At 45.8% G+C, this 22,690-nt stretch overlaps 1 protein-coding gene and 1 non-coding gene across 5 annotated transcripts in view; both read right to left on the reverse strand.

Annotated features, from left to right (window-relative positions):
* The window catches only part of Arvcf (ARVCF delta catenin family member), a 58,556-nt gene that overhangs the window by 35,029 nt on the left and 837 nt on the right, over nucleotides 1-22,690 (reverse strand). For all 4 annotated transcript variants that reach the window (XM_035444719.1, XM_035444718.1, XM_027413117.2 and 1 more), the window contains exons 2-3: nucleotides 18,307-18,358; nucleotides 14,896-14,980 (exon numbers count right to left, since the gene is read on the reverse strand). The gene's annotated coding sequence lies outside the window, so the exon portion shown is untranslated. The remainder of the gene's footprint in view (nucleotides 1-14,895; nucleotides 14,981-18,306; nucleotides 18,359-22,690) is intronic.
* On the reverse strand, nucleotides 1,069-1,230 carry LOC113835415. Its single transcript, XR_003484966.1, has one exon. It is a non-coding gene; the product is annotated as a U1 spliceosomal RNA (small nuclear RNA).

Below are 22,690 nucleotides of genomic sequence, written 5' to 3' on the forward strand. Positions count from 1 at the left end.
CAACAGCCTGCGGGGTTGCTTCTGGCTCTATGAGGTCTGGCAACTGGGGAGTAAGCTTCCACCCTAGTCCCAACCTTCCATCTTCACTTCTCTATCTCCTGCAGTCTGAGAGCATGCTATTTCATCAATACTGCCTACTATCCAGTTGCTGTGGCAACTGCCTCAGGGGTTTCCTTGGCCAACAATTTATAAGGAGGTAGCTCAATCCTGGCACTAAGATTTTCATCTAATAGTTATGGTTTCTGAGAGGAACTTTATCCACCCGTGTTGGGGTACCTCCACTCAAGTATTTTATTTAGCTTAACAAGAATCCTTAGGGCTGTTTCACACATTCTTTGGATGACCCTCCCCTGCCTCTGAAACAACTTCCCCTGCTTACACTGTGTGTGTCCTCTTCCATTTTCACGTCACATGGGTCCTAGTATCGCTCCCCATAGCCTTTTTCCTGTATCGTGGGCCCATTCCTAGTTTCCTGGGCTCTATAAACACTATCATTTATGTGACATGCTATATTTATGGATTTGCATATGTTTAACTATCCCGACATCTCTGCAATTCAAAGGCTTTCATGCAGGAGTCACTTTTTCTGAGTCTAGAAGACCTCATTTAATTTATTTTCCAGTTCCTTTCATTTTCCTACAAATTTCAGTTTCTTTTTGTATCTAAATAAAACTCTCTATGTGTATGTACCCCATTTTCATTATTCATTCTGATTCCAGGTCCTGATATTATGAACAGAGCAGCAATAAACATGGATGAGGAAGCACCTCTGTGGTTGCTACAGAGTCTTTTGGGCAGGTGTCTAGGAGCGGGTGCAGTTGATACGTGTGAGACACTCCACACTGATTTCCATCATGGCTACACTGTTCACACTCACACAACAGTGGATGAGGGTTCTCTTTTCCTTACATCCTCAGCACTTGTTTTTTGTTTTCTTGACAATAGCCAAGATGTTTTAATTTGCATTTCCTAGATACTGAACATTAAAAAAAAAAAAAAACCCTATTGGCCATTTATGTTCTTTTGAGAACTCTGTTCAAGCAATTTTTTTTTCTATTTTTTATTTCCCAGGGGAAAGTATGAATGCAGTCCCCCACTACCACAAATTATGCAGTCGAGTTTCCCACATTTGGGGAAATCGCAGGGTTTAGCACATCCAGAGTGCAATGGATAAGCCTCGCCTGGGAAAACCACCTTGTGATCATGGAATCTCCCCTGCCAGCTAAGTATTCAAGCTACTTTTTATTGAACATTGTTCAGAATATTTTTATTTGATATTTTAATATTAGGGTTCTCTAGAGAAACAGTATTGACAGAAATATATATATAAATATATATATATATATATATATATATATATATATATATATATATGGGCCAGGCAGTGGTGACTATGCCTTTAACCCCTGCACTCGGGAGGCAGAAGCAAGTGGAAAGAAGTGATACTCAAGGATGTGACTCAGGGTTTAACTCAAGTGGAGAATGTGATGGCTAACCTATCCGTGTGAATGAATGGATAACCTTATATTTAAAAGTTTAAAATCTCTGTGCTTAAAGGAACTAGAGCTGAGCCTGGAGAGATGGCTCAGGTTCTTCCAGAGGTCCTGAGTTCGATTCCTAGCAACCACATGGTGGTCCCCAACTATCCACAATGAGATCTGGTGGCACACAGGCATACATGCAGACAGAACAGTGTATACATAGTAAATAAATAAATCTTAAAAAAAAAAAAAAGACACAGAGAGAACTAGAGCTGGCAGTGGTGACGCATACCTTTAATCCCAGCACTTGGGAGGCAGAAGCAAGCGGATCTCTTTGAGTTCCAGGCCAGCCTGGTCTACAAAGTGAATTCCAGGACAGCCAGGGATACACACAGAGAAACCGACTCGAAAAACAAAACATACATACATACATACATACATACATACATACATACATACAAGTGATTGATTAGTGTGGTTTATAGATTGTGGATGTTTCTCATCTGGACCATTATATATGGCGGGCGAGGTGTGTTTCTTGGAGGAAACAAAGACCTGGCTCTTGTTTTTTATTCTAGTCTGATAATATGACTTAATGGGGAAACTGAGATCATTAATATTCAGAACTATTATGAAAATTTTGTGTTAAATCCTGTCATGTTGCAGTGTTTAGTGTCTAATCCACTTTAGCTTAACTACTGTTCTAGCATCATTTCTTCCCTGTAGCCTCTTGGGTGTGTTTATCATTCTCTTTAGTCCTAATTTAGTCTAGTCTCATTCATAGACTTTCATGTCACAAGATAATAAATTCCTTTAGCCTGTTTCTTTTCTTTTTAATCTTGGAGTGTTTTTCTTTCTCATTCAACTCTGGTAGATAGTTTTGCTGGATACAGTAGTGTTAAGTGGCAGATGTGGTCTTACAAAACTTGAAATGGATCACCAAGGCCTTTCTGGGGTTGAGGTATCTACTGAGAAATATGTTGTTATTCTGATGGGCTGGCTGGCTGCCTTTGTGTTTCCAGCTTTCAATACTTTTTTTTGTAGTGTATATTTAGTGTCTTAACAATAAAGGCAATTTCCTTCCTGTCTATTTGGTGATCCATACATTTTTTACAGGGATAAGCCTCTTTCCCTAGATTTGGGGAACTGTCTCCTTCATTATATTGAAAATGTCTTCTATGCCTTTTGCATGGAATTCATCTCCACATAATTTGTAGATTAGGACTTTTCATGGTGTCCCAAAGATCTCAGATATTCTATTTGTAGGCTTTTGTTATTTTATCTTTGTTATCTTCTCCCCAAGATCTGTTATTCTGTCCTCCCTGCAAACCACTCTACAAGTGAAGCTTTCCACTGAGGCTTTTATTTGATTTACTGAATTTTTCAATTCAACCATCTCAGTTTGGTTTTCCTTCAGTATTTCTATCTCGTGACTGAATTCTATTATTTCAGTCAACTGTCTATGTTCTCTCTGAATTCACTCAGGTTTATTTGTGTCCACTTTCACTTCTTTAAACATATTTTGTTAGTTGGTTGGTTGGTTGGTTGGTTGGTTGGTTGGTTGGTTGGTTTTGAGACAGTCTTGCTATATAATCCTGGCTGTCATGGAACTCACTCTACAGACCAGGTTGGCCTTGAACTCACAGAGATCCACCTGCCTCTGCCTTCTGAGTGCTAGGATTAAAGGTGAGCACCACCATCCTCAGCTCTATGAACATATTTATAAGCATTCTTTGTCTGGACTGGGGTCCATTACTGTGGAATATGGGATTAGTAATTTTTTTTTTTTTTTTTTTTTTTTTTTAGGTTTTGGTTTTTTGAGACAGGGTTTCTTTATGGCTTTGGAGGCTGTCCTGGAACTAGCTCTTATAGACCAGGCTGGTCTCAAACTCACAGAGATCCGCCTTCATCTACCTTCCGAGTGCTGGGACTAAAGGTGTGAGCCACCACCACCCAGCAGGACTAGTAATTTCTGAGGAGACATTCTGTCTTGACTTTTCATGCTATTTGTGCTATGTATTGGAACTTGCACATTAGGAGACAGATTTTAGTTGTTATTATTCATATCACCTTTAATCTTTTAGTGTTTGCAATGCTCCAGATAGATAAGGCTGAAGGGTAATTTCTCTGTTGGACTGGAGCTCAGGGCCAGGCTCTGTCTCCAGTCTTCTCCCAAAAGTAACATATCATCTGAAATAACAGATCCTATCTAGGGGTAGACAATCTAAGACAGACAGAGTAATGGTCAACTACAAAACAGTCAGAATAATCACTGTGGATTAAGGGTCACTGATAGTACGGCATTTGTCGATACAGTCATTATTGTGTGTATGAGTGCAAAGAAAAGGAAGAAAAATGCAGACAAGTGAATGGTGCTGGAGTGACAGAAAGTAAAGGAGGGGAGTGTAAATGAATGGTGCTACCAGTAAGGGGATGAGGACTTTCAGCTAAAGGCAGACTGAAAAGACAGAAACAAAGACATGCTACTGTGTCTGAAGAGATGGCACAGCAGCTCAGGGCACTTGCTGCTCCTGCAGAAGATCCAGGGGCTCACAACTGCCCATGATTTCAGCTTTAGAGGCTCTTATGCCCTTTCCTAACTTACATGAACACACACATATAAATAAAAATCAACCTTAAAAAGATATTTTAAGATTTACTATCAGATAATACAGAGCAGTCTCAGCTCAGGAAGTGAGTCACAGAGACTGCAAAGACCAGACCAGACAGTGCTTTTGGGAGAAGGAAAAGGGATTAAAACACAGCACAAGAACAGAGTGACTCTGAGCTGGCCTGGTATCCTAGTTAGGGTTTCTATTGCTGTGAAGAGACACTGTGAACACAACTCTGTTTGTTTGTTTTTCAAGACAGGGTTTCTCTCTGTGTAGCTGTCCTAGAACTTCTTTGTAGACCAGACTGACCTTGAGCTCACAGAGATCAGTCTACCCCTGCCTCCTGAGTGCTGGGTTAAAGGTGTGAGCCACCAACCACTACCCAGTTATGGCATCTCTTACAAAGGAAAACATTTAATTGGGCTGGCTTACAGTTCAGAGGTTTAGTCCATTACTGCCATGGCAACGTGCAGGCAGACATGGTGCTGGAGGAGCTGAAAGTTCTACATCTTGATCTGTAGACAACAGAAGTGAACTGTTGTATCACACTGGGCATCGCTTGAGCACATAAGACCTCAAAGCTCCCCTCCACAATGACACACTTTCTCCAACAAGGTTACACCTCCTAATAGTGCCACTCCCTAAAGGCCAAGCATTCAAACACATGAGTCTATGGGAACCATACCTATTCAAACCACCACACTTGGTAAACAGATACAGGTATAGATACAGAAGGAATTGATGCAGAGGGAGAGAGCAGGAGGCATAGGCCATGAAAACTGACTTGCCTGACTTCTGGGTTCAACCTGACATCCCTTATATCACGTCTCCAGCTCCTGGAGGCCTATTCAACACTGGCAGTTCCTCTATGATGGGGATCCATTCCTGTCTCCCTTTTGCTATGGGCTTTTCTTTTCTTTTTAGCACTTCACATAGTACACAGAGTGTACTATGGCACATTTGTGGGTCAGAGGACAACTTGTAGGAGTCAGTTCTCTCCTTCCACCAGGCTCCAAAGGATCCCAAGGACCCAAACTCATGTCATCAAGCTTGGTGTCAAGTACCTTTACCCACTAAGCCATTCCACCAGCCCTCTCTGAGGACTTTTGGAGTGAGCTTCTGGCTGATTTGCACTAAGTGAGCAGTTAAACGGGTCCCTGGCGTTCTCTTTCCTTGGCTGGTCTTTGCATGTGTGGAGTGATGGGTGAAAGAAAGTCATGTGTGAGCCCTTTGCTCCAACTGCTGTTTCAGTTTCCTATGCCAGAATGTGGGGAAGGGAAGGTGGGAAGCCGTTGCCTGATGGTTCCACTGGACCTGAGCTGTTCCCTTTTCTGTGTTTCAGCTTTTTCTGGCCCTGGTGATTTCACTGCACTCCCCACGGGAGCTCGTTCAGTCAGGCAATCCATCAGAAGCTCCCAACTGCTTCTATACAGACATCTTACTCCCTCTCAAGATGTTCAAAGCTAGTTCTGAAATTCCTGCAGGAAGTAGCAAGATGTACACTATGCTTTCCCTATACATGCCTGCCTATCATAAAGTACACATATAAAGTATGTGCAGCAAGGGCATAACAATCACTGATAAAACACATCGACCAGACTATGCAACAAAAATTCTGTGACTGTGCTGCATCCATCGCTTGGTATCTTGTATCTGTATTCACCTTTCTTGTGACAATGTAAGTCACACAACGGCTATGACATGAGATGAAACCTTTCTGGATCCCTAGCACAATGCACATAAAATCTGACATTCACAATAGCACTAAAGATAACAGTTAAAAAAAAACACAACAACAAAAAATATAGTGACACCAGGGATGTAGTTCAACAGAATGCTTGCCCAGCATGCAAATAGTCCTGTGTTCAATAGCCAGCACCACATAAACCAAACATGGTGGGACATGCTTGTGATTCCAATCCTCCAAGTGGAGGCAGGAAGATCAGGAGTTCAGGGTCAATCTTAGCAGAACAGCCTGGGGAAGGAGACCCTGTCTCAAAACCACCATCATCGTCAATACCAGCAGCAATAACAGCAATAAATGTAATATTTGTATACTAAAACCATAAAACATATAAATACAAATGGCATATTGTAGAGTCAGAGGGCAACTGGGATAGTTGATTCTTTCCTTCCACTATGTGGGCCTTCAAGGGTGATCTCAGGTCATCAAGCTTGATGCCGAGTTTTACCCTGTGATACAAAATCTCAATGACATGTATCAGAAGATTCACTAGGACCTCAGAGGAGCTCCAACATCCAAAACAGTCTTGTAAAGGAACAAAGCTAGGAGGCTCATACTTAATGACTTGAAAACATTTTTACAAATTTGGTAGCACATGCCTTTAACCCCAGCACTCAGGAGGCAGAGGCAGTGGCAGAGGCAGAGGCAGGTGGATCTCTGTGAGTTTAAATCCAACCTGGTCTATGAGTGAGTTCCAGGACAACCAGGGCTACACAGAGAAACCCTGTCTCGAAAAACAAACAAAAAAGAATCAAAACCATGAGGTCACATTATAAAAACAGACACATGCACTGTTCAATGGCACAAAACACCAAGCCTTAGAAGCAGATCTCATGTACACGGTCAAATGACTTTAACAAGGGTAACAAAACCACTCAATGGCAAGACAGTCTTCTCAACAAGTAGAGAGGGGGAAACCGGACATCGCATGGAAATGAAATTGGATCTTTATCTTTAACCGTGTATGTCTAGTACCTCCAAATGAATCAAAGCCTAAATAAAAGTAACACCTGATACTATAAACCTACAGGAAGGGCTGGAGAGATGGCTCAGAGGTTAAGAGCACTGGCTGCTCTTCCAGAGGTCCTGAGTTCAATTCCCAGCAACCACATGGTGGTTTACAACCATCCGTTATGAGATCTGGTGCCCTCTTCTGGTGTGCAGATATACATGGAAGCAGAATGTTGTATACATAATAAATAAAATCTTTAAAATAAATAAATAAATAAATAAATAAACCTACAGGAAAATGTTCCCAACACTGGATTTGACATTTCTAAATAAGGTGCCAAAGTAACTGGCAACAAAATATAAAATGGTGAGTTCAGAATTAAAAGCATTGGACTGCAGGTAAAAACAAGGGTAGAACATTTGTTTTGCATAAGCAAGGCCCTGGCTTCAATCCCTAGCAACAAACCAATCAGCCAAATAAACAAACAATTAGAAACATCTGTCTGAGCCAGGCGTGATGACACATGACTGTAACTGCAGCATTTGTGAGGCTATGAAAGGAGAATTAACCAGGAGTTCAAGGCCAGCCTCTGTCACACTCCAAATGCAAGGCCAATCTGGGTTACATGAACCCTATCTCAAAAATCATCAACAACAAAGCGGCTGGGTAGTTAAGAAATAAGTCTTAACTTGACATGATGACACACTTTTAATTCTAGCACTCAGGAGACTGAGAAGTTGGATCTCTGGGAGTTGAAGGCCAGACTAGTCTACACAGTGAGTTCCAGGCCAGCCAGGGCTACAAACTGAGACCTTATCTCAGAAAGAAAATAATAACAATAAAGTTTGGTACTGGAGAGATGGCTCAATGGTTAAGAGCACTAGTTGCTCTTCCAGAAGACCAGAATTCAGTTCCCAGCAACTTCATGGCAGCTCACATCCTTCTATAACTCTAGTCTCAGAGGATCACCCTCTTCTGTTTTCTGCAGACACCAAACAGATGCATGGTACACAGACACACATGCAGGCAAAACATTCATACACATAAGACAAAGTGAATCTTAAAAAAAATTAAAGTAAAATCTTTTAAAAACCAAACAAACCAAGAAACAAAGATAAAATCTGTTTGTCAAAAGACAGGCCAAATCATTTATGTGATATTTGTATAATACATAGAATATGACAGCAACCAAAATTCATAAGCAGAAACTTCAAAACAAATAATCCAATTTTAAAAACTATCAAAAAATTGGATATATAAATGTGTAAATACATCTTCAAAAAAGATACTTAAATAATCAACAAACACATGAAAAATACAGAGAGACAAATAAAAAAAACACAATGTGTTATCAGTTTACACCCTAAGGACAGCTATTTCCAAAAGGGCACATGACAATAAAAAAATATTTTAATCAAAAAAAAAAAGGATTGTTGAGATATGGACAAATTAGAACCCCGTGCACTGTTATGTTAGTGCTACAGCCACTGTGGGTATAAAGTTTCTAATAAAAAAGGTTTAAAAAATAATCCTTAAAAAATAATCATAGTCTCCAGAAATTCTAAAACTTCTAGGGGCGTGTAGAAGTGTGAATGGCCCCCAGAGGCTCACACATGAAAGTGCTTGGTCCGAAGTTGGTGGTATTGCTTCATGAGAAGTAGTGTGACCGTGTTGGGGGAAGTACATCACTGGGGGCGAGCTTTGAGACTTCACAGCCTCACACCACGTCCAGTTCACTCTTTGCTTCCTGTATGTGAATGGAGATTCTCAGCTTCCCACTCCTGGCCATCATGGATACTCCCTCTAGAAGCCCAAGCCCAAATAAACTGTTCCTCCCCTAAATTACAGTCATGGTGTCTCATCACAGGGACAGGAGAGTAACCAACTTACATGGAATTAAAAGCAGCTTTTAATCTGGACACAAAGTACTATTTGTAACTGCCAAGGGAAGGAAGCAATCCAAATACACACTGGTGGAGGAATAAACGTTATGCAACAAGTGATATTATCTGGCCTTATAAAGGAAGGCAGGCATGGTGGCTCAATCTTGCAATCTCAGCTTTCAGGAGAGTTGGGCTTATGTGCCACGGATATAGAACCTATCTACAAAATAAAACAAGAGGAAGGAAACTCTCATACATAGGAATTGTGTTCCTTTTTCTGAGGAGGGTCTTACTCTGTAGCCCAGGCTGTTCTGGGACTTGGAGCAACCTCTTGCCTCAGCCTCCTGAATACTGGGATTGCAAGAATGAACTACCATGCCTGTCTATACATGGATTTTTATTCTATTTTTAACATGCGTGCTGTTTGTGGACATGTGCACATTTGAGTGCAGGTATTTACAAAATCCAGAAAGGCATCAGATCTTCTGGAGATGGAGTTAAATGTGGTTATAAGCCACCAGACATGGGTACGGGTCCTCTGTAAGAACAGTACATACTCTCAATCTCTGAGCCGTCTTTCCAGCCCTACAGATGAATCCTGAAGACAGTGTGATAACAGAACTACCCGGTACAAAAGACAAATCCTAGACAATTCCACTTCTATGAGCAACTAGAGTAGTGAAGAGAACAGAGACAAGGGCTTGGGGCTAGAAGGGGGAAATAGGACATCATTGCTTGGAGCTCCAGTTTTGCAAAAAGAAGTTTGGAGATGACCAGAACAATATAAATATATTTAATACTGTTGAAATGTATACTTGAAGGTTAAGTGTATTTTACCATAATTTAATGTTAGAAATCACCAAACTAGGCTTGGGAAATGACTCAGTGGATAAAGTGCTTGCCGTGCACACACGAGGATCTGAACTCAAATCCTCAGAACTGAGGTGAAGCCAGGCAGAGTCATGTGGGTTTGTTATCTTAGTGCTCCTATGAGGAGATAGAAGACAGAGACAGGTGACTCCTCAGACACTCACAGCTCAGCAGGCCTAGAGTACACAGCTGACTCCCTGTTCAAGGAATAACAAAGACTGGCACCCGAGGCTGTTCTCTGATCTCCACTATGTACTGTGGAAACTAAGTGTCTGTATTCACACACACACACACACACACACACACACACACACACACACACACACACACACCAATATGCTCTTAAATAAGCATGACAAAAAAATTTTAAATATTGTGTTAGCTATTTCAAAACAGTGGGGAGGGTTGGAGAGATGGCTCAGAGGTTAAGAGTATTGCTGTTCTTCCAGAGGACCTGAGTTCAATTACAAGTACCACAAGGTGGTTCAAAACCATCTGAAACTCCAGTCCTATGGGATCCAACTCCCTTTTCTGGGTCCTTGGGCATTGAATGCAAATGGCCCACAGACATGCAGGCAAACTACACATACATATACAATAATAAATAAATCTGCCACGGTAGTGCACACCTTTAATCACACCCCCTGGGACGCAGAGACCTGAACTCTCTGAGTTTGGGGTCAGCCTGGTCTATATATAGAGTGAGTTCCAGGACAGCCGGGGCTACATAGAAAAATCCTGTCCAAATCACCAACAAAAAAGGGAAAAACCTATAGTTGACTATCCTTCACATTCCAGAACCAAGACATCTCTAATAGGTGTGACTAAGAGAGGACGGAATTAGACAGGCATTGGTGGTGCACGCCTTTAATCCCAGCACTTGGGAGGCAGAAGCAGGTGGATCTCTGTGTATTCGAGACCAAACAAACAAAGCATTGGTGAGCCAGGCTCAGTGCAGGGGCTTCCCAGGCCTGACAGCAGCCCACAGCAGCTGCAGATAACAAAGGAGACACTCTGAGAGCATGGATGGTTCTGGGGGATAACATCATGGAGGTGGGAGGACTGAGAGAACAGAACTGGACTCTTGAGGTCAAAGGTCATGGGGCCCTGCAACAGGCTGGCCTTCAAAGCAGGCCTCAAGGATGTGTTATCTTTCTCACTATGAAGTCCGTACCAAGCATACATATGCATACTGTTCTGCTAGGGGCTCAAGGTCAGGTCCAAGTTGGTCTAATACAGAAAAGTGGCTCTAGGTGTACAAGGTATTTTCTATAGAAGCCCTGATTTGACAGAGATGTGCAAACCATTTGCACCACAGGAAAAAGGGAAAGTTTCCAAGCATCCAGGGAAAGTGCAAGGCTACAGGGAGAGGAGCCAAGCCCTTTGGAGGTGGGTGATAGGAGAGGCCAATGAAACGGTCTTGGAAGAGTAGACCAGAATCCACAGCAATTGTAGGGTGAATGGAAGAGCAGGGTTCTGAGTCCCACCCTCAGCACAGCAATAAAATATGTGAAAACTCACAAGGTGAATGACAGTGGTGCTAGTCCACGGGGACTCACAAGGTGGAGGACGAGCAAGTTGAGCAAGGAGAAACATGTTTCTTTCCTACATTTTGTATAAACACGCAGATAATGCCAGGCGGTTGTGGTGCACGCCTTTAATCCCAGCACTTGGGAGGTAGAGGCAGGTGGCTGGCTCTCAGTGAGTTCTGGTCTACAAGAACTAGTTCCAGGACAGCCTCCAAAGCCACAGACAAACCCTGTCTCGAAACTGTCCCCCCTTCCCCCACAAAAAAACCAACCAACAAACAAACAAAGCCAAGCAAATACTGACCTATTTTTAAAGTTACGGGCATAAAGGGAGATGCTAGCATCTCATACACCTTTGTTGTCTCATGGCCTCTTAGGTACACCCAGCGGAGCCTGGCTCTGCCAGGTTTGGGAGGCATGTCCCATTTGTGTCATCATGAGGTTGTAGCCTAACTCCAGGCCTGGTGCAGGTGGTGATCCTCCAAATGGCAGGCTTTGCTGGGCTCTACCTGTGCTATCAAAGACTCCTCATGGTCTAGGTCTCAGTTTCCCCATCTGTATATTTGGAGCCCCTCTCCACATGGCAGTCTACAACCTGGCCATCTAGAATGGGCTCTGGAGGTTCTCAGCACCTCCCTCTGGAGCATAAAGCAAAGGCCCCAGGGAAAACTCGGCTGGAGCCACCCTACAGCCTCATTATCTGGCAGAGCTTAGCAAGGGGGGTCAGGAGCAGGCGCCACCTGAGAACTTCAGTGAAGTTGAACTTGGCACATTACCAGAGACTCAGCAGGCCACTGGCAAACATTCTGGCATGCAACTCTGCCCACACCACTCATCCTCTATGCCTGACACACAGAGCCTCCTCCGGAGCAGTGCTGGCTACAAAAACCCAGGACTGGGACTCCTGGGGACATCCTACTGGGGCAAGGGGGCTGAGATGGCAACTCCTATATTCCCCAGCTGAGATCAGGCTGGACCGGGGACACACAGGCCTGGGGCATCTAAGGCCCTCTCACGCAGCTGTGTGAGAGTGCCCGTAGGCAGGACTGCAGCTTGAGTGAACATACTACTGAGGCAGAAAACACTGAGTCTGGGCCTAGGTAACACAGGGTAGGGAGAGGTACCCCAACAGCTATCCCAAGGCAACTGATGAGGCTACTCAGCAGAGACACCTGCCCAGGCACAGTCAGAACCTTAGTCTGTAGCCTAAGCACTGCCAGCCTGTGGATGGCAGCACATGCTATGCCACAGTAAGTCACTCTGAGCAGGGGACAGTGACAGTTCCTAGTTCCATGTCTGTTGTTGTGATAAAATACCCTGAGCAAAGCAATATGGTTCTGGCTTGGTGTCACACACCTTTAATCTCAGTATCAGGGAGGCAGAGGCAGGCAGATTTGTGAGCTCGAGGCCAGCCTGCCTGGCCTGCATACAGGCCAACCTACACAGTGAGACCCTGTCTTACGCACACACAAAATGAGCAATGTAGGGAAGAAGGGGTTGCTTTTAGCTCACAATTCCAGATGACAGTCCATTAGTGCAGCCAGGTCAAAGCAGCAGGACTTGACGAGCTAGTCAAAGTACATCCACAGCTGAGAGCAGAGAAATGAATGTGTGACCCCTTGCTGGCTTCATTAACTTCATCTCTCTAATCAGACAGTTCAGGACACCCTGCCACCAGAAGGGTGCCACCCCCAGTGAACTGGGTCTTCCCACATCAATTAAGACAACCGTCCACAGGCATCCCACAGGCCATTTAATGATGTGGACAATGCCTCATTGACAATATCTTCCCAGGTGATCCTAGGTTGTGTTAAGTCAACAATTAAAACAGAGGTTCTCAACCTTCCTAACACTGCGGCCCTTTAGTACAGTTCCTCATGTTGTAGTGACCCCAACCATAAATTCTGTTGCTACTTCATAACTGTAATTTTGCTACTGTTATGAATCATAATATAAATATCTGATATGCAGGATACCTGATATGTAACCCGAAAGGTGTTGAGACCCACAGGTTGAGAACTGCTGAAAGCTAACCATCATATTTGAGTATTAGTCAGAGTTTTCTAGAGTAACAGAAGTTACAGAATGAATCAATTTCCTCCCTTTCTATATATAGAGAGAGAGACAGATTTGTTTATTATATACAGGGACACACACACACACACACACACACACCCCAAATACATATATGGGATTTATTAGAATGACTTATAGGGACTAGGGTTCAGCTAATCCAACAATGGATTATGACTATGAACAGTAGGTCCAAGAATCTATAATTGCTCAGTCCATGAGGCTGGTTGTCTAAAGAAGTGGGTTCTAATGCCAGTGAAGGAATGGACTTGCAGGCAAAAATAAAGCACTTCCCTCTTCCATGTCATACAGGCTTCCCGCAGAAGGTGTGGCCCTGATGACCCACCTCTAAAGATCTGGATAAAAATCTGTCCTCCCTCCTCAAAGATCCAAATTAGAAGTAGATCTTCCCAGATTTCATGAGTGGACTGAAGGCAGGTAGGGATAGGAACATGAGCGACCAGGTTGGGGGGCATGAAGGGGAGAGTGCTGGAGCACTGCTGGAGGGCCATTTTGGGGTTGGGCAGAAGCCTGGCACAGGGGAATCTCCCAGGAGTATATGGGGAGGACCCCAGGTTAGACTCCTAGCAATAGTGGATAAGTAGCCTGTACTGGCCATCTCCTGTGACCAGATTGGTACCTGGCCCAATTGTCATCAGAGAGGCACCATCCAGCAACTGATGGAGGCAGATGCAAAGCCCCACAGCCAAACACTAGGCAGAGTTTGGGAATCCTGCAGAGGAGGAGGAGTCAAAGGGGTCAAGACACCACGGAAAGGCTCACACAGTCAACCAACCTGGGCTCATAGGGCCTCGCAGAGAATACATGGGACTGACCTAGGCCCTCTGCACATATGTGACAGTTGTGTGGCTTGGTCTTCTTGTGGGACTCCTAACAGTGGGAACAGGGGCTGTCTCAGACTCTTTTACAGGCCTTTGGGACCCTACTCCTCATACTGGGTCACCTTGTCCAGTCTAATACATGGGGAAGTGCTTAGTCTTACTGCAACTTGATATGCCATATTTTATTGATACTGCCCCTTCCTGAATGGAGACAGGGGAGGAAATGGGGAGAGAAAGGGGGAGAGGGACTGGGGAGGGGAAGTGGAGGGAGCTATGGCTGGGATGTAAAATAAATGGATGAATTAAAAAAAAAAAGAAACAAAAGTAGTAGATTTTCCCACTTGAAATGATCAAATTAACCAAAAAATCCCTCACAGGTCAGGGTGATGGTGGCTCATGCCTTTAATCCCAGCACTTAGGAGGCAGAGGCAGATGGATCTCTGTGAGTTCAAGGCCAGCCTGGTCTACAGAGTTAGTTCCAGGACAGTCAGGACTATTATACAGAGAAACCCTGTCTCGAAAAACAAAAACAGTAACAAAACCCTCACAGGTCTGCCCAGCCATTTTTGGGGTTTTACTTAATTCCAATGTAGCCAAGCTGACAACCAAGAATAGCCATTATACCTCCTGGCAACGGCAGATGGCCAGCATGTGCTGGGTTCACCAGTCATGTAGGCAAGGTTCTTGTGAGGCAGCCAGGCCAATGAGCACACTCAACCCTAGGGCTGGGACTCAAACTGGAACTATTTGAGTGTCCAGCCTAGAAATGCCTCTAACCTGGGATTACCAGGATTCCGGAGCCCATCACTCCTAAGGATGAGGACAGTGATCACACACAGAAGAACAAAGCTGTTTGGGCAAGGAACCTCCACTTGAAGGTCCACACAAGCTGACCCCAGGATAACTCACACCTCACTGCAGGTTTGTTCAAACCCCCGAAGCTCTAGCAATGTCACCAGTCAACACCAGCACATGTCACTTTAGGGCCAGGCACCTGTAAGGAGAACCAGGGTATTTTAGAAGCTTCTGGAATAGGCCCCACCACAACAGGGACGAGGTCCTGTGTTCAGTCAACAGTCTCCAAGTATGCCACAAGTCTCACAGCTTGCTCAAGCAGCACCAGCTCCAGGATTTCCACAGAGATACCAGGGAAGGAAGCATACGGAGGATCAGTGGGTATCTATAAAAATATACTTGTAAGCCAGTGCACACCTTTAATCCTAGCACTCAGGAGGCAGAGGCAGGTGGGTCTCTATGAATTTGAGACCAGTCTGTATACATAGCAAGTTCTAGAACAGCTAAGGCTACATAATGAGACCCTGTCTCAAAAAACAAAAACAATATATGAGTGTGTGCACACACACAGGCACACCCAGTGTGCATTTATATGTGAACAGAGGCTAGAGGATATTAAGTATTGCTCTCCACCTTATCTCTTTAGATAGGTCGCTCTCTACCTGGAGCTAGGCTGGAGACTAGCAACACACAGTGATGCTCGTCTCCGTCCTCCACAGTACTGGGATTAGAGTCAAGCATGTGAATATGCCCAGCTTTTTATAACCATATTGAGGATTTGAACTCAGGTCCTCATGCTTGAGCAGCAAGCACTCCTACCTGTTAAGCCATCTTCCCACCCCCCAATTCTTGGTCTTTCAGTGAGAGCAATGAGCACTGGCTAGGGACTGATTGCATCACCAGTGACGGCAAATCTGAGAACTTGACAACATAGCAACATCCCTCCACACACAACACAACTTTTTATGGTGAACACAGCCTCCCACTATTACAAATTAGGCAACTGAGTTTCATGAACTGGGGAAAGTAGCAGGGGTCAGCACCTCCTGAGTATAGGGAGGAGCCTCACCCTGGGAAATGGCCTTTCTGATCAAGTCTCCTCTGCTAGAGGAGCACAACAGTTCCCTTTTACTGGCAGAAGACACTCGGAAAGAAATGGTTCAGATGCAGCGGGAAAAACAAAGTGAAAGCTTCACTTTGCATTTATGTTAAAATAAATTCCAGATGGATTAGATCTTGAGTGTAAAAGCCAAAACACAGCAGCATCTATCTAGTAGAAGAAAGAGATACTGTCTATCTAGCTACCTGCCAGAAAAGACAACCGAAAACATTCAATGTTTTGCTATAAGTATGAAAAATTTTGAACATCAAAAACTGCCACAAACAAAAACCTAAAAGCTGAGAAAAAATGTGCAGGAGGCAGAGAGGTGAGCAGAGAATGGGTATCATTAATAGTTAAAGACAGAACTCAGGGCTGGAAAAGCCATCAGCCCCTCAGGAGAGCCCTGGCATGGGATTGATCAGGCTGGTACAGATTTCTGAGAAGGGACAGAAGCTAGTTTAGTTGTGTGAAGGGTACATTGTTACCCAGGCCTTGCATCGAGGTGTGTCACTCCCTCACAGTGCCTTTAGACCCTCCCTCCTGGGGGAGCCCCACATCACACATCTTACAACCCCACATTTGTAATTGCCCTTGTTCATCTCCTCAAGGAGCTGGGAACTCCTCGAATGCAATGCCCATGCCTGGTACGATGCTCAGGGAGTGGGTGCTAAGTGACCGAAGGGAGCATGAGGGACATACAGCCCATTCTACCTTAGCTCCAAGGGTCCCTCCCTACGTCCCTCCTGGCTATATGCAGAGACACACCTAAGGCAGAACAGAACTGGGAGCCGTAAGCTGGGACCAGGGTACTGCTTTCCAGTCTATGAAATGGGCCCAGACCAAAGCAGAGATGGCATGAATGATGCCAACCACCATGCCAAACCCCAGAGCAGGCATGAGTAACCAATCAGAACAGAGAACACAGGCAGAGAAAGGAAAGAGTGAGCAGAGAGAGGGGCAAAGAAAGGCAGGAGGAGCTGGAAGCAGAGAAGAAAGGGCACCGCAGCAAAGAGTGGGGGTGGGTGCACGGCAGCCCCAGAGCTGTCACCTGAGTCCAGCTACCTGGCCTTCCTCATGTGTAGAAGCCCATGACAAGAGGGTCTGGGTTTGCCTAGCCCATACAGGGTCCTGGATTTGATCTCCAGCATCGAGGGAGGGGAAATAGTAAGAGGGATACAGTGTAGCCCTTCTTTCCACTGTTGTCCCCAGATACTGTCACCTGTTCTACAAGAAGTGCCATGATCCAAGGCCTGGACACTCTGGCCCAGTGCGGCCTGGAGTAGCCTGAGTCTCTTTATCTCAAAAGTCACCGAGTAGTTCAGTGGACTATACACTGACACGTTCAGCCAGACAGTGGCCCTCCCACACACCAACAGACATGGTCAGTCTAGCCAACAGCCTCCCATACCCGAGGTCCTTGGTCACAGTTGAGGAGAAGTCAGACTAACCTATCCATTCCTTGTGCCTGATATCCCTTCCTAGAGGACCCTCAGGCATCCAAAGGCCTGGTGCTCCTGGGTCTGCGGCTACCACATTCTCCTCAGCATAGCATCACAGGGCCAGGTGTCCACTTTGGGCCCTGGTGTTAGCTGAGAAGAACTCTGTGAAGGAAAAGACAGCTACTTGGGAATTGGACAGCTGTACTGGATGAACAAGAGTGACCACAGGGCACTCCTTGTAACTATCACCTACTCTGCCCCAAAGCAACCACTGTAGGGTGTCAAATGTCATCAAAGTGTCTCTTCTATTCAGAGTACCAGGGGACACAGGAACAACCATGCCACACAACCTGCCACAATTCCTGGGCTTCACATGTCTGTGCTACTGAAGCTGGCAGCTATAATTCACAGACGAATCCAAAACAGCTAAATCAGTCTACACAGCAAAACTATGATCAGAGCAGTGTTCTTATACCTGCCTTGTTACCCTATAGAGGCAGAGTGGTGAGGCTGTGAGAGAACAACAGGTACACAAAACTACAGACTCATTCACCTTGCAGATGAAGTTAACAGTGCCAGGCCTTGGGGCTTATCAGCAGTGACCGGCTGGAGGCTCCATTCTCCCCTGGGCAGTCAGAAACACCTCTAAGCTGAGCTCTAGGCCAGCGAGGCTGTGTGACACCAGATACCACCATGGCTGGTATCCAACCCCAGATGGACAGCTATCAGACCCAGCTAATGTCCTCATTGACAATGTTCAGCATCCTGGTAGGTCAGTCCCACTGTGGGCTCATTCTCAAGACAGACATCAATCTGGTGGCTGCTATGTACACTTGAGCCACCGGGAAATCCAAGCTGACATGGCAGGCCCCAATAGCTAAGCAAACAAGAGTACACATTGCCTGGGCCCAGATCATTTCCCAACTGACCACGCCCACCAACCCCACCAAGGCACTATTATCCCAAGCAACATAGGCCACTTACCTATTTCAGGGGATCTCAGCATGTCCTAACACCCATCCTGTGGACTCTGTTCCTGTAGAGAAACCGGAGGACACTATGTGAAATCACCTTGGAGTCAGTCCCTTCTGGATGCAGACATACTGGCCTAGACTCTCCCCCAAGCAGGACACTGGCATCCCTGATTCTAAGGTTGCCCTGTGGTGCTCCTGACTCAACCACACATTGTATGCCCTTTCCTGTCTCCAAGTACACCTGGGACTGCAGTTTGCTTCAGGTCAACTTCCCTTCTAATGAGGCTGAAGTCACAGAAGTGGACAGATAGCACACTCTTTCTCCTCCAAGAAAGCTGCATCTGGTATATTTTCATAAGCAGCTCAAAGAGAACTCTCTCACTAGGGCCTTGCTGTTCTATGTAGGGTCGTGTCCAACCCCCTTCAGCCCATACCTGTGGAATGACATATGCCTCTCCCAAGGCTCCTAAATGCCAGCTCCAACCCTGCTCCCTTAGACAGCGTGCCAGTTCCTAAGACACTGGTGACAGGCAAGTTGCAGCACCTGGCCCTGGAGCGTGGAGCACTCACAGTGTACAGGTTGGAGTGTGGCATGAAGTGGCACTGGTACTTTCTCAGCACACAACTGCACCTTGAGCCAAAGGAACCACCACTTCCTGTCTCAGCAGACAGCCTAGGGACACATTCCCTCCTGGTATATTTGAGCTTAGGGACATTGTCAGAGTGTTTATGTCACAAAAAAAGAAAACCTATAGGGCATAGACAGTCAGGGAGGGTGAGCAGAGGAGGAGGCATCTCTGATGTTTTACGGTGTAAATAATGGGAGTTCTTCCCTCTCTGGTCTGCTTCCAGATTGTTCTGTGCCTCTGCCCAATCTTCTTCCATGGACTCCATCTACTTGATCCCAGAGGTCTCTCTGTTTCACAACAGCCTATCAAACATCTGGGGAAGAATTCCATCCAACTAGTGTGGGGTGGGTGGCAGGGAGGACCAGAAGCCTGGCTTGCTGCCCTAGCAGTCCCTGAGGCCCTCTGGTGGCCATATTCAGGCCAGGCCATGTTGCTAGAGGCTGCCAGGCCATTCGGTAGGAGAGGCTCCAAGTAGTAAGTGGAAAGCTAGCGTTTACGTTAGAGTGGGATCACGGGATGTGGGGATGTGTGCATGAGGGTCACCACACAGCACTAGAGGCAAGGGGAGGCAGACACATGCCGAGGCAGGAGGACCTGCTGATACTGGAGGAGCTGTGGATAGAGTTGTCCACTAACCCTTCCCCCAAGCAGAGGTAAAGCCTCTGGCCGGGTGACGAGCCCCTGCTTCAAGTATGACATTTCTGGGACAACTTTGCTTTTAACTTTAATGTTAACCTAGATTTTGTTTCACAGAGACCCATGTGACTTTGTTATCATCAGCCCTGATCCTCGAAAGTCTCTCCCTAGGACTTGCCACACCACCACAGCCTTGGCCACATGAGTGACCAGCCAATATCTGACTCCCACTGGCTGTCTTGGGTAGGTAGGATCCCCTATTTTACAAATGTGAAAACCAGGTCCAAGCCAGGTAGAATCCGAACTCACATTTTCCTAGTCCCAGGGCTTCTCACACCCTTCACCCAGCAGGAGATGGCATGACTACAAGAATGTGACTCCTGCCATATGTGACTCCAGGAGAGATGGTAGGGGAAGGGTGGAGATGCAGAGTGGCTACAGGAGGCCAGCAGAGGAACAGGTCTCTTTCTAGGAGTACTCTCATCACAGGGGCATGGTACAGGAGGTTAAGTCAGGATGGAATGACTATGGCCAGCCAGCCTGCTGGAAGCCCTGAATCAGGGGGCAGAGACTGGACAGGGCAATGAAACAAAGGCAAGCCTAGTGAAGGGACTCATAGCAGGGGATACCCATCTTGAAAGCCTTTGAACATCCTGCTGAACTGACCTACAGCTCTGAGGTAACCTATTTGGCCAAGGACCACTAGGCACTTTGTCATGTTCCATTTTTCCAGTGAGAATGGGCTGAGCCTGCCACTGTCATAACCTGCTCTCAGGCACACACATTGGGCTTCCCCACCAAAACATCTAGATCTCTAGAGATGCTGCTGACACCTGCCTATACCCCACAGACCTACTCAAACTCGGGGGAGGGGGGTCTACAGCTGTGTTACAGTGCCACTGACCCAAACACAGGGCTGTAGACTGGGCCACAAGCCCACCTCAAGCTTAAAAGCCAGACCAGCAAGCTGCAAAGGCAAAGGCTGACTATGTGGAGAGTCCCCACAGGTACAAGCTGAGTCCACTAAAGTGATAGGCCAGACTGAGCATAATGAGCAGGTGACTTAGGGTCACATACACCTACACCCAGTGTGGATCAGGATGGCCTGCCCAAGAGCTTGATTGTGATATAGCTTCAGCAGGATGCAGCCCTGCATGGGTTTCTTTGGGCTCTGTGAGCAAAGGCAGGATTGAAAATGCAAGAGAAAGTCGGGTAGTGGTGGCAGCGCCCACCTTTAATCCTAGCACTTGGGAGGCAGAGGCAGGTGGATCTCTGTGAGTTCAAGGCCAGCCTGGTCTACAGAGCTAGTTGCAGGACAGGCTCCAAAGCTACAGAGAAACCATCTGAAGAAAGAAAAAAAAAAAAAAGCAAGAGAACATGCCCTTCCAGCCGTCAGTGTGGCCACAGAGAGACCTCAGTCACCATGGAGGGACAGTTAATGCTGCTCAAACCACAGCAAAACCACTCCTCCAGATCTATCACAAGAACACACCAACTGCTTCCATGGGCACTGACGCACAGCCCATTCTGGACTCTCCTGCAAAACCATTTCCATCTACCAGTGTCCTTCTGGGCCTAGGTTTCACCATTCTATCACCATGTAGCCCTTAAGTGGCCCTTAGAGGGCAAGAAGCACTCCAGGATGCCAAGGAGCCTTGTCCCAGGATCTCTGACAACTCTCCAGCAAAAAGAAGAAGCAGGGTTCTAGCTTTCCAGGGAAGAGCTCCAGGCTAATCTGGGGGTGAAAGGAAGTCAGTCTGAACCCCTGAGCTGCACAAACAAGGACAAGGCACAGTCTTACTCTTATGGAGGCTAAAAAATGCAAAGGGTGTCTGGGACTAGGAAGGGTGTGTGTGTGTGTGTGTGTGTGTGTGTGTGTGTGTGTGTGTGTGTGTGTATGTGTGTGTGTGTGTGTGTCCAAATAAGGGTAGGAGGCATATAGCAGTTGGGACATAGTGAAACTAAGGATTGGGTCCAATTCATGCAAGAGAACCTTGGTCACCGGCATCTGTGCAGAAAAGTCATGAGGATAGCACAGCGAGGAGGATCCAGGTGGGCACTTGGCTTGGCTGCGCTCAGAAATACCTGTCATCAGAGCCAAATATTTTGTGCTCACTTATGTGATGGGCCCTAATGGATCCCAAATGAAGGTTTAGTGTAAACAGCAAGAAGAAGCAGGTACCTCAGATGAGAGAAAGCTGTAGGTCCTGGCCTTTCCAGATAGCCAATATCTATCTGAATCACCTGCTTTTGAAGCAGACATAGCCTCAGAACACAGGGATGAACTCCAACAGTCCTGGTATCTATCGCCATCCAGGCTCACAGATCCTGAGACCCTTCCCAGGGCAGACAACACTTGCTCTGGATGGACCAAACACATACAGTCTGGATCCTGGACCAGAGGAGAGGTAGAGAGGCTGGGGATCATTGTGGTGTTGGAGGCTCAGTGCACAGCTGTTCCTAAAGACAACCTAGCAATGGCTCCATCCCCTGGTCTTATAAGAGTAGGTACATGCACTGCATCTCAGAAAGTCAGCCCACACATTAAGAATCTAGCCTAGGGGCTGGAGAGATGGCTCAGGGGTTAAGAGCACTGACTGTTCTTCCAGAGGTTCTGAGTTCAATTCCCAGCAACCACATGGTGGCTCACAACCATCTATAATGTGATCTGGTGCCCTCTTCTGGCACGCACTGTATACATGATAAATAAATAAATAAATCTTAAAAAAAAAAAAAAATAGTCTAGCCTAACAGCAGGATAACCAAGAAGAGTTCCAGTGAGGACCCAGCATCAGTAGTGTAGTAGAAAACAAAAACCTCAAGCTAGATCAATGACTCTCTGCAATGAACACTTGTAAGTAAAGACATACGGATTTTAAAAAACAAAGTCTTGCCTAAAAGTTAACACAAATGGGAGCATTTATTTATTTTCCATCATTTCTAAATGTGAACCTACAGGGAAGAAGCAAGAGTTCCCTAGTACCCTAGACACTCTGATACGTGACACTGAAACAAAGTTACATGTTGCATTACTTAAAAATTAAAAGGGGAAAGCCAGGGTACCCAGGTCTCCTGCCCAGAGCTACTGCAGGCTTGCAGACCGTCTACATACGGCCGTCCCACTGAGGA

The sequence above is a fragment of the Cricetulus griseus genome, chromosome 4, assembly GCF_003668045.3.
Source record: "Cricetulus griseus strain 17A/GY chromosome 4, alternate assembly CriGri-PICRH-1.0, whole genome shotgun sequence".
NCBI classification, from domain to species: Eukaryota; Metazoa; Chordata; class Mammalia; order Rodentia; family Cricetidae; genus Cricetulus; species Cricetulus griseus.